At 25.0% G+C, this 9,291-nt stretch overlaps 1 non-coding gene across 1 annotated transcript; it reads left to right on the top strand.

Annotated features, from left to right (window-relative positions):
• Positions 1 to 7,529: 7,529 nt before the first annotated feature.
• Positions 7,530 to 7,648, top strand: LOC123304395. Its single transcript, XR_006536420.1, has one exon. It is a non-coding gene; the product is annotated as a 5S ribosomal RNA (ribosomal RNA).
• Positions 7,649 to 9,291: the final 1,643 nt, after the last annotated feature.

Genomic DNA, 9,291 nt, shown 5'->3' with positions numbered 1-9,291 from the left:
AATTTTGTCAGGATTAGGACGTCTACCTTCTGATGATATAACATGGCCAAGAATTTTTAGACGTGCCATAAAAAATTTATTTTTATTTGGATTTAAAGTTAAATTAAGTTTTTTAAATCTACTTAATACCTGGTTTAAATGAATTTTATGATCATCAATAGAGCTTGAAAAAACTATAATATCATCGTAATAAATTAAGATACACACATTCAACAAATCGTTAAATTCTTTAATTAGAAAACGATATAAGCATTGAGAACTAATATTAAGTCCAAACGGACAACAAACAAAAGAAAATTGTCCCCATTGCGTATTAATAGCAGTAATATCTCTGCTCTCTTTACTCAAGCTACACTGGTAGTAGCTCTTTGACATATCCAAGGTAGAAAACACTTTTGCGCCTCCTAGACTAGAAAATACGTGATTGATCGATACATTTGAAATCGGATCAAACACAATTTTTTTATTAACGAACCTATAGTCAGCTACCATGCGAAAACCATCCTGTTTCTTAACAAAAAACACAGGAGATGCATAACTAGACTGGCTAGGAACTATAATATTTAATTTCAAAAGCTCATCCAAATGTTGCTTTAAGAGTAAAGATTTATCTTTTGGTAAAAAATATGCAGTTTTATAAACTGGTGTATCATCTTTAAGTTTAATATGATATTCATAATTTTTTGCTCTCCCAGGAATTTCAGAAAATACTGACTTATACTTTTTATATAATGAATCCATAAATTCTTTATCCTTTTCTGACAAATTTAGTGGTAATTCATTATATAAAAAGTATAAGTCAGTATTTTCTGAAATTCCTGGGAGAGCAAAAAATTATGAATATCATATTAAACTTTTTTCTTTATTGGCTAAATTAAAAAAGAAAAACTTTTTTTTATTTACATGAATATTTATTTTGAAACAAGTTCATATTTCATCAAAATTAATTCAAACGTTTGTAATTTTTACTTTGTTGAACTTTACTAATTTCTTTTTTTGTTTCGTTTCGTTAATTTTTTTTTTTGAGGAAATCGTATAAAAAAAAAAAAAAAAATGTCGTCGGACGACGAGGATTTTCTTGGTTTTCCAAAGCCTGTTAAAAACGAACAAGCCAACAACAAAAGAATACAAACGGATTTTAATATGCTCGACAAAGATGTTCAAGTATCAGTTCAACAAAAGGATGAGACAATACAATGTTTAATTGATCCTGTACCATCAACGTCGTGTGAAACTATGCAAGCAACAAAATATATTCATGTGGATCATTTAACACACATTATTTCATCACTAAATACCAAGATAAGTAAAGAGAAATCTCAAGATTTTAAATTTAGATTTGAATCTCTTACAAATAACATTAAAATTTTAGATTTATTTGATACAAGTTCAATTATTAATTTTATTATTGAAACCAATAGTGTTGTTTCATTAAGTTTAGTTGATGAAAATTCTCTTATTAAATTTTTAATTACAAAATGTAATTCAAATGCAAAACACTTTTGGTCAAAGCAAATTTCAAATAATAAAACTTGGACTTCAAATATTTTATTATCTGAGTATATATCTCCTGCACAATTGCAAATTGCAATTGATAGATACATTAGAAGAAGACAACTTCCAAATGAAAAGTTTTCTGATTTCGTAACTGATATTTTGAAATACTCGCAAATACTAATGCCTAAAGAGGACATTAAAATAGTTATACAAATTATATTTGCCCATGTTAATCAGAAAACCTTTAATTTGATTAAATTGCTTCCAATTCCTGAAACTTTAGTTTCCTTAAATTCTTTTGTAAGAAATTTACAAGAAATTATTACAAGAGAAAATTCATTTAATAAATTTAACTTGTATCAAAATAGAATACAGAATAGTTTTAATGATCAAAATTCTAGTTTGGTTAATATTGAACAAAATGTTCAAAATGTTCAAAATGTTCAAAATGTTAAGGATCTTAAGCCTGAAACTACAGGGCAAAATGATAAAAAAAGCTTCTGTTCAGATAGCAAAATCAAATTTAAATAAAAGTAAATCTATATTTTGTGTTTATTGCAAACGACCAGGACACAAAATTCAGCAATGTGTTAAATTAGTCAAATGTTTAAATGCGAAATAAATGTGTTGTATTTATATTTATATGAAATTTCAAAATTTTTGTTGTCATATCCTATTGGATAGCTATCAGAGTATGGACTAATCAAATTGTATAGGCGTGGCTTAAAAAATCTTTAATGCTTTATATAAAAAGGCACAATTGTACCGGCGCTCACATACATTACAATACTTGTGAGGTTAACACACGTGTTATCCGTTCGTTAAAATATTGTAAATAATTTTTTATTAAAATGACTGGCAGAGGAAAAGGTGGAAAGGGTCTTGGAAAAGGGGGTGCAAAACGTCATAGAAAAGTTTTGCGTGATAATATCCAAGGTATTACAAAACCTGCAATTCGTCGTTTAGCACGACGAGGTGGAGTAAAACGTATCTCTGGTTTAATTTATGAAGAAACACGTGGTGTACTTAAAGTATTCCTTGAAAATGTTATTCGGGATGCTGTTACATATACTGAACACGCAAAACGTAAAACAGTTACAGCTATGGATGTTGTATATGCATTAAAACGACAAGGTCGTACTTTGTATGGTTTTGGAGGTTAAGAAAATATAATAATTTACTTAAAATATTTAGTAAATTTATTAAAGAATATTTAATACATCCGATAAATTTAAACAGGCTTTCCTTTTTGGGAAGCCACTAATTTTATTTATATAAGAGTAAATAAATTTGTTAATAAATATAACATATTATATAATTTGTTTACAACAAATTATTTTGTTTATAACATACATTACCAAATATTTTTATTTATTTTTTTTTTTTTTATTGTAATATATCTGCAATAATAAATTATAATTTGTATATTATCTATTTTATTTTACAATAACTTATTGAATTTTTGAAAAAATTTTATTATAAATTAATATACTATTATATTTTTTATATATACAAGTTAAGAGTAACAAGTATCGATAGGAGATTATCGAATTTATAACTAATAAAACATTTCGCCTTAATCAAAGAAAATAAAGATTTTGCTATACCATTTTTTATACTTTCAATAAATAATTTATTATTAAATTTTTATTATTTCATTTATTTTTTAAAATTATTAAAAATATTTTTCTAATAATTATAAGCGTACATAAACAAGTAGTAAATGTAAAATGAAAATAATAAAGGTAATGTAATGCATTTGCATTACACTGATTTACGATATATATTCCGCGATATCCTTTATTATATTTAAAATTAATAATATTGATATACTAATAATAGATATATTCAAGCTATTAATATATAAAATTTTATATTAAATATGATATTAATAATTGTTTATTTTATTTTTTTGTATATATAAAAATAATTTACTCTTATTTAAAAAATTTGATGGCTCTCTTAAAAAGAGAGCCGTTTTTATATGTTGATGTATTTTTATGTTATCAATTAAATAATATTTTCGATTTATTTATTTTGAACTTGTATATTTTGTAACAGCTTTAGTACCTTCACTAACAGCGTGCTTTGCCAATTCACCAGGTAATAATAATCGAACTGCGGTTTGAATTTCCCGACTTGTGATTGTTGAACGTTTATTATAATGTGCTAAACGTGATGCTTCAGCAGCAATACGTTCAAAAATATCATTAACAAAACTGTTCATGATACTCATAGCTTTACTAGAGATACCAGTATCAGGATGCACTTGTTTTAATACTTTGTAAATGTAAATTGCATATGATTCCTTGCGCTTCCTCTTCTTTTTCTTATCACTCTTTGATATATTTTTTTGAGCTTTGCCAGCTTTTTTTGCTGCTTTTCCACTTGTTTTTGGTGGCATTGTTACAAACAATTAATATACACAGATAGTTACAGAACACCAGTCAGTATATGTATGAGCGTGTCGTGTATACAACTAGCGTATTATATACGCGAAGATGGATATAACAATAAAAATGAATACTACTCTCTGATTGGCTAAAAATAATACTATAAGGTGATTGGTTTATTTTTAAAGTTTTATATTTTATAAATATTATAAATTAAAATACCCAAATAACATTTTAAACATTTATGTTACAATCCCCGTAACGTACACATCTGTGTGATTATATTTACAAAAAAAAATATTAATTAAATAAATTTATTCGCTATGTCTGGACGAGGTAAAGGTGGTAAAGTAAAGGGAAAGGCAAAGTCAAGATCAAGCCGAGCAGGATTACAATTTCCTGTTGGAAGAATTCACAGATTATTACGAAAAGGAAATTATGCTGAACGAGTAGGTGCTGGTGCCCCAGTATATTTGGCTGCTGTTATGGAATATTTGGCTGCAGAAGTTCTCGAGTTAGCTGGTAATGCTGCCCGTGATAACAAAAAAACACGTATCATTCCACGTCATTTACAATTGGCAATTCGTAATGATGAAGAATTAAATAAATTATTATCTGGTGTAACAATTGCTCAAGGTGGTGTATTACCAAACATTCAAGCAGTGTTATTACCAAAGAAAACTGAAAAGAAAGCATAAATTAAAAACATTGCATTAATTTTTATAATAATAATACATCGATCATAGGCCTTTTAATAAAAGGCCACAAATTTATTTAAAATAAGAGTAAAAATTATTTTTATAAATAATATATTATAATATTTTTTTAAAGAATCAATTTAAATAATTATAAATTAATGATTCTTTTTTTTTTTTTCTTTTTTTATATGTTATTATGGAAATAATTCATCATATTATGATGACATTTAGGTAACATATTATAAGAATATTCATAAAATATTATCAAAATAATATTGTATTATGATGATATTTAGACAAAATATTATAAGAATATACACAAAATATTATCAAAATAATATCATTAGATAACAAAACTGTTCATGATACTCATACCTTTACTAGAGATAAAAGTATCAGGATGCACTTGTATTAATACATATTATCACAACATCACAAAATATTTTTTAAAAGGAAAAATTTTTTTAAAATTATTATAAAATTTGATTGAATTAAATTTCAATTTATTTTTTTAATAATTAAAGAAAAAAAAAAAAAAAAGCATATAAACTTTCTATTGAAAATGTTATTTTAAACTAGATGGCCAAGTGAACTTCGTTACACAAACAATATATGACGTATTCGTTATTTAAATAATCAGTATCCTTTGATATTATATCAATACGTTACTCTCTTCTTTTGATACATATTAATAAAATTTCAATTTATAAGATTTTATGTCAATTATATAAATAATATTATAAATTTTCTAAATACATAAGTTAAGTAACAAAAAATTTGAATAACAAGATAAATTTATATATTATGTTTTAATACTCGATACTATAATATATCGCATCCGTTACCAATTATTCGGTATCCTTTGATTTATACACAGAATGAACTAAAAATATATATCAAATTTATTTTATTTATTTATATATTTAATATTATTATTATTATTTTATATTACAAAGTTTCTTAACGAAGCTTACAATGATTTCTCATATCGTACTTAACAAAATTATTTAGATCATATAAAATTTAAATTGTTAAAAAATTTGTATATTTATTATTATTATTATTTATTTTTATTAAAATTACATAACATAAAATTAATAATATTTTAATAATTATATAAATTAATTCTTATTTAAAATAATCTTATATTAATCTCAACAAATACTCTAATAATATATTTTGTCATAAATTTTTTTATATTTAAAATAAATATTATAATATATAAATACTTATATCAGTATAAAATTTCTTTATATAATTATGAAAAAATTAATTTAATAGTTAATTATTGATATTAATGCATAAATAAAAGTATTTTCTAATGAAATATATTTTGTCAATGTTCGATTAACACATTTCATAATAATACGTTTTCATTATTGACAAAAAAAGTTTTTCTAAAAATGAAATCTTATACTATAATATATATATTTATATATTAAATTTTTTAATTATTTATATACTAATAATTTATAATAAATCGATATTAAATAAAAAATAAAAATATATACTTTTTAAGTTTACCTTAAAAATATTATTGTTTTGTATGATTGAAATAATTAATATTAAACTATGTTTATTAATAATTGTTAATAAAAAAATTAAATATATTTTAATTTATAAAATAAATATTATTATTAAATTTATAATTTATTATTTTATATATTATAGAAATTGAAAAAATAAATCATGTTTACTACGACAGTAAATTAGAAATACTATTTAATTTTTATGTGTTTTCTACATGGTACTTTGACTTACATAGGGACTTATATTATTGTGAATAATGATATAATTGAAAACCTTTATTTTTTATTTGATAGAATTATTATATTTTATCATTTAAATATTTATAATAAATACATTATTTTTATAAAGTAAAAAAATATGGCCGAAGAAAATTCTACAGCTGTTGCAGCAACTGCGGTTACTGCTGCTTCTACAACACCAACAAAAAAAGCAACAGCTTCTGGTGCTAAACGTACAAAACAACATTCAAAACCAACACATCCACGTACATCAGAAATGGTTGTTAACGCAATTAAAAATTTAAAAGAACGTGGTGGTTCATCATTACAAGCAATTAAAAAATATTTAGCTGCAAATTATAAAGTGGATTCTGATAAAATTTCACCATTTATTAAAAAATATTTAAAAGCTGCTGTAACTGAGGGAGCCTTGGTACAAACTAAAGGTAAAGGTGCATCTGGTTCATTCAAATTGGCTGCTTCCGCTTCATCTAATTCTTCAGCTAAATCAAAAGTATCCAAAAAAGAAAGTGGAGCAAAAGGTTCAGCAAAGAGTGCTAAAAGTAAACGGGCACCAAAAGAAAAGAAAGCCACAACTACATCATTGGCAGCCAAAAAGCCTAAAGCAAAAAAAGCGACTCCATCATCATCAACTGCTGCTAAAAAAGTTACTGCAAAATCATCAGCGGCATCAAAAAAAGCACCAGTTAAAGCAAAACCAGCAAAAAGTACAAAATCCGCTGCCAAAAGTAGCCCTGCTCGTAAACCGAAAGCACCAAAAGCTAAGAAAGCTTCTGTTGCCAAATCATCTCCTACAAAAATTAAAAAAGCAGCACCAAAAAAGAAATGATCTGTTACTTTAATAATATATTGAAATATTTCATTATTTTTGCTAAAAAATGAAAATAACATAGGCCTTAATACAGGCCACAAATTAATATTTGATAAGAGTAAATTATTTTTTTTATAAATATTTTATAAAATAATAGTTAAGAAACATTTGCCACAGTCAGTACCACGGATGGGTGGCCACTTGAGAATACTGTGTGCGGTTGCATTTTTATTTAAAATATATGGTATAATAAATAAGTATATATTTAAATTGATTACTTCATTGAAAATTTTAATAATATACTTTAATATTAATGATATTTATGAAAAATATATATTTGTAAAAATTTTCATTTATTACTGGCAACAGCCATACCACGTTGAAAACACCGGTTCTCGTCCGATCACCGAAGTTAAGCAACATTGGGCACAGTCAGTACTTGGATGGGTGACCGCTTGGGAACACTGTGTGCGGTTGCCTTTTTATATTAAAAATATAAATTATTTTTCTTCTTTTCTTTTTTTTTACACACCATATATAAATATATGTTATTTAGAAATGTAAACCTTTTATATTATTCGTCAACAAATAAATATTATTTTTTGTATAAAATTTTATTGCATTTATAACTCATATCATGGTTACTTTAAAGCGAGAAGTTTTTTTAATATTTCAAATGAATATAAAATAATATAAATTTTATGAAATTTATTTATTTTTAGAAATAGCAATCGCTTATAATTATAACAAAATTTTAATAATGTTTAATTTTATTTCAATAATTTATATATATATATATATATATATATATTTTTTAATAAAAATAATATACTCTTATTTAATAATATATGTTGGTCCTATATATAGGACCGAAAATATTTCTTATTTGTTTTTTTTTTTTTAAATTGTCATTTAAAACGCTTATGCACGTTCTCCACGAATACGTCTTGCCAATTGTATATCCTTAGGCATAATTGTAACACGCTTTGCATGAATTGCGCATAAATTGGTATCTTCAAATAAACCTACTAAATAGGCTTCACTAGCTTCTTGTAATGCCATAACAGCTGAACTTTGGAAACGTAAATCGGTTTTAAAATCTTGTGCAATTTCACGTACTAAACGTTGGAATGGTAATTTACGAATTAACAATTCAGTACTTTTTTGATAACGACGAATTTCTCGTAAAGCTACTGTACCAGGACGATATCTGTGTGGTTTTTTTACTCCACCAGTTGCTGGTGCACTTTTACGTGCAGCTTTCGTTGCTAATTGTTTTCTTGGTGCTTTACCACCAGTTGATTTACGTGCAGTTTGCTTGGTTCTAGCCATTTTCAAATAATAATGTTTTTACAAAAAAACACACAATTTTAAAAATTATATTCGACAATTTGATACTACAAAGTCAAATGTTTAAATGCGAAATAAATGTGTTGTATTTATATTTATATGAAATTTCAAAATTTTTGTTGTCATATCCTATTGGATAGCTATCAGAGTATGGACTAATCAAATTGTATAGGCGTGGCTTAAAAAATCTTTAATGCTTTATATAAAAAGGCACAATTGTACCGGCGCTCACATACATTACAATACTTGTGAGGTTAACACACGTGTTATCCGTTCGTTAAAATATTGTAAATAATTTTTTATTAAAATGACTGGCAGAGGAAAAGGTGGAAAGGGTCTTGGAAAAGGGGGTGCAAAACGTCATAGAAAAGTTTTGCGTGATAATATCCAAGGTATTACAAAACCTGCAATTCGTCGTTTAGCACGACGAGGTGGAGTAAAACGTATCTCTGGTTTAATTTATGAAGAAACACGTGGTGTACTTAAAGTATTCCTTGAAAATGTTATTCGGGATGCTGTTACATATACTGAACACGCAAAACGTAAAACAGTTACAGCTATGGATGTTGTATATGCATTAAAACGACAAGGTCGTACTTTGTATGGTTTTGGAGGTTAAGAAAATATAATAATTTACTTAAAATATTTAGTAAATTTATTAAAGAATATTTAATACATCCGATAAATTTAAACAGGCTTTCCTTTTTGGGAAGCCACTAATTTTATTTATATAAGAGTAAATAAATTTGTTAATAAATATAACATATTATATA

This window comes from Chrysoperla carnea (genome assembly GCF_905475395.1).
Source record: "Chrysoperla carnea chromosome X unlocalized genomic scaffold, inChrCarn1.1 SUPER_X_unloc_48, whole genome shotgun sequence".
Lineage (NCBI taxonomy): Eukaryota > Metazoa > Arthropoda > Insecta > Neuroptera > Chrysopidae > Chrysoperla > Chrysoperla carnea.
The sequence above is the reverse complement of the archived record's forward strand: the minus strand, read 5'-3'. Positions and strand labels throughout refer to the sequence as shown.